Consider the following 4,367-nt stretch of genomic DNA (forward strand, 5'->3'; position numbering starts at 1 on the left):
TGCATTACATTGACTGGTTCACCAGTTGTATGTATCATATTTTATGTTCACCTGCGAATACAATTAGCTTTCCTGCTGTTAACAGGACATAGTGTTTAATCATGTTTGTTATATATTTTTTAATCAAAGTGGAAATCACTTTACTAAATAATGTAAACTTGACTGACTGCTTCACTTCCACTTTAAATATATATATATAAAAAATCTCTGTGGTATGGAATGTTCAGATATTTTAGTGGAAAACAAGAAAAAAAAAACTTTCTTCAGAATGAAAATAAAGCTTCATCACTGTAATCTGCCATGACACTGTATCCACTGATGAAGTTGCGTACACCTAGTACTTTTCTCTGAATGTAGGATCTCTGTCTCACATTGCATGATAAGTGCTAAAGATAGATGCTCTCAGACTGAGTTCCCTTGAGCTCCTGCAGCTCCCTTGGTATATAATGCAACCCATATACGGTCAAAGACTTTCTCCACATTGTGAAAACCTCTGATGATTCATTCAATTCCTAAGACAGTGTGACACCTCAGGAATTATTAATGGCTGATAGAGGACAAGCGTGAAAGCATCACGGATTTCACTTGAGGGGATAAACCTTCAATACCACTCTAGATCGTAAGCAGTTAAAACAATAGTGTTGTCCTATGGGAAAATCTTGACATTTTGTTTGACATTTTGGATCTAGAGAAAACAAGACATGACAGTGTACTGCACCTGAATAATAAAGAGCCTGAAATACATCATAACTATTACATTTTGTTCAAATACAGTTTATTTGACTATACATTGGTTACTTAAAATTAGCAAAAATCTTGGGCTTCCTGCAATGTGTCAAAAATAATGAAATCCTTTCTGAAATAACAAAATCTAAACCAGAGCAAAGTTAGGTTTTTTTCTTCATGGGGTCCATAAGGCAATGCGACAAATGTGATACAGCTCACTGATTTGCTAGTCCTGCTGGGACCTCTGGCTGCTTTTTCATACAGTACCAGTTTATTCAGATTGCTGTGACACTCTGACATTGATCACATTAATTCTCTGCTTAGCTTTATACTGTCAAAAGGCACCCCAGCATGTCCATCTGCACATCGAAAACATGTCTGTTCAAGCCAGGAGTGAGTTTATATTCAAACTTAAAAGATTTGAATACAAAGATAAAACACGTCAATTGGTTTGAAATCAATCTTTGCGAATTCTAGAGGTGCTCCTTTTCAGAATTCAGTTCTCTAACCTGATATAACACCGATCCAAACAGTCTTGGCTCACTGTGGGTGGGATGAAACTATTGTAGGATCAATAATCCTTTAGGCTGCTCTCACACTGCAGCGTATTATGATCCAGTTTCCATTTTGCTCTTCATGTATTGGCACAAGGGGTCTAGTCAACTGTACCCTTCAATATTCTGAAATTTTGGTGTCACCATTTTGTTTGAAACCTCCAGCATGTCATACTTGTATATAAAGGTTTGTCCATGAGATGGATTATTATACTAAACACTAATGTTTTTATTATGATTAATAATTATAATTGGATAATTTAAAAAGGAATAGTGCTAAATATTTACTAATTTTTAAACTCAAGTATTATTATTTTTTTTTGTTTTGTTTTTTCTGAAGAACAGAAAAGGAAGGTTAATGCTGTTTTTTTTTTCCACAATATGAGAGCCTACAATTACTATGGGCTGTCAATTTTACTTCCCAGCTAACAAAGATAAGAATGTTTTGGCGAACGTTCCCATTAAGTTATACAAACATTATTTCTGAATGTTCCCTGAATGTTCAAATGTCCGTTTATATATATATATATATATATATATAAATCAGATTTCTTGGTTACGAAACTGTTAAGGAAACATTACATTTTGTCGTTTTGCAAACATCATGGGAACGTTACTTCTAAAACTAGTAACATTTAAAAAATGTCAGAGGAACATCCAACTAAAATGTTTAAAAAAAAAAAAACAAGTTCCATGAACAATGTATAAATAATGTTTCCATGCTAATGTTTTAAAAAAGTTCCATGAACGATGCATAAATAATGTTTCCATGCTAATGTTTTAAGAACATTATTAAAGACCAGATAACTCTGAATGAACATTTTGTTAACGTTACTGGAAGAACGTTTGTATTTTGAGAGAACCTTGCCAGAATGTTAGCCAAAGGTCTGAGAATATTCTCTGCTAGCTGGGACTTTTCAAGTCTAATAAAGTCATACATTAGTGAGTCTGACTTCAAAGATTTCAACTTATTAGTCACTAAAAAGCTTTCCCTCGTGAACCAAGGGCATCAAACCTGACTCATAATATGTGACGCATATACTAATGAGATTTGAGTCTCACTATGTTTAAAATATTAAAGAATTGTGTACATTTATTTTCTGAATATTTGTGTATTTAAGAATCACGTGAACTGTTCGTTTAAGTTAAGGTAAATAAACTAAATAGCCTGGGGCGGGATCAGGTTTGTGTCAGAGTCTGTTAGAGTGTCGCTTGCTCCTGCAGACTCCATGTCACTGAGTTGTTTCAATAATTCACATACAACCAGCTGCCATACTTTCCATGCATTAAGCATTCCTGTTGTTTTAGTGCAATCGTGATGAGCTTCACAATTCATGCGTGCAAAGAGCGTGCAGTGTAGTTTAGGTTAGGCTTTCAAAAAGGATGTTTGCATCTCATTTGTAGCTTTGACTAATCACTTTGCGGAGGACAAATAGAGAGGTATTTCAGGGATTTGCTGTTCCCCCTCAGAGATGAGTAATGTGTTTCTCTCTTTGAATTGGTCTGTTATTGACTAATCTTGTTTGTGATCATTTAATTTATCTTCTAGCTCAAGTGGCCAGGCCCCTCTTACCCTTCAGTGTACCCCTAATAACAATAATGTTCTTAATCAGAATTATTATCTTGTTTTCTAGTAAGAAAATCAAAGCATCCTCAAAACAATATGTACTTGAGAAGCAAAATTGCATAAGATAATTGATAATAAGTTTACTTGTTTTCAGAGAATATACTTTGTATTAAGATTGTTTTCTTGTTTAAAGTAAATCTAGCAATTTTTTATGATGTTAAATCTTTAAACAAAAACAATTGTATATAGTAATGAATACTTATATTCAAGAGTTTTTTCAGGACTTTTCCCCCCATATAAATGCTGAGCTTTTGAACTACTTTCTATTCATCAAATAATCCAAAATAATTTAAAATATATTAAAATAGAAAACAGTTGTAATAATTATTCACAATATTACTGTTTTTACTGTATTTTTAAAGGGGTCATATGATGCAATTTCAATTTTTCTTTTCTCTTTGAAGTGTTACAAGCTCTTGGTGCATAAAGAAGATCTGTAAAGTTGCAAAGACTAAAGTCTCAAATCCAAAGAGATATTCTTTATAAAAGTTAAGAGTCAACCACGCCTACCTAAAACGGCTCGTTCTAACACGCCCCCACATGTCTACGTCACGATGTGGGAAGATTTGCATAACGCCGCCCAAATGTTCACGCAAAGAAATAAGGCGTAACTTTTATTCTCGCTGTAGTGTTAGGCTTGTTTGAGATGAGCAAAATCTGCACAGAACCGATCACCGGTGATCACCGCGAGATGCATGCCAGTTAGAAATATGTCCGAGTTACGTCCGACTTGCTCTGATGTCATGCTGACGTGTGCCAAAAAACTCTCGCGACGGCGAGGCGGCTGTGTCGGATTATGCAGTCGAGCGCAGTTGCTCTCCACCGACTGCGCTGATCAAAAGCATGATGGGAAACGACTGACTGACGACACAGCTTAATGCTCATTGGTTCAGACAACCGTGATGCTGCGTTCTCTTCTAAAATATTTTATTTCTTTATCTGGTTTCATTTGATTTAAGTATTTAAATTATGCATGAATATTCCCAAACACTATGACAGTGCGATCTCTGTGTGAGATATGTGATTGTTGTCACATTTCTATAAAAATCTAAAATACCTGTTTGTATTAAAGTAAAAATTTATGATAAATACGCCTTTCGTATGGAATTAAATAGCACACACTTTGAGTGTCTTGTTCATCATATTTATTTGTATATAAAGGCAACAGAACTGAAATTATATCATGTTAATCAGCAGCACAGCACATGAGTGAGAATAACACGATATCTGTCTTTGATCTCGTTGGTATCGGTTCAATTCGAGAGGTCAGAACTGTCCGTCTTGACTGCGCTTATTTCACTCCTCCCCCACTGCAGCCGCCTACTCTCGCCTACATTTCAGGCGAGGCGAGGCGCTTCTCAAACAAGCCTATTGTTGCTGCCACCATGTCGTGAAGACGCTGTGTGTTTCGTTGTGAAAGTGAAACTACTTTGTTTGGCCTTCCAAAAGAGGACGATATC

This window comes from Sinocyclocheilus anshuiensis, unplaced genomic scaffold (assembly GCF_001515605.1).
Source record: "Sinocyclocheilus anshuiensis isolate Anshui unplaced genomic scaffold, SAMN03320099.WGS_v1.1 scaffold470, whole genome shotgun sequence".
NCBI classification, from domain to species: Eukaryota; Metazoa; Chordata; class Actinopteri; order Cypriniformes; family Cyprinidae; genus Sinocyclocheilus; species Sinocyclocheilus anshuiensis.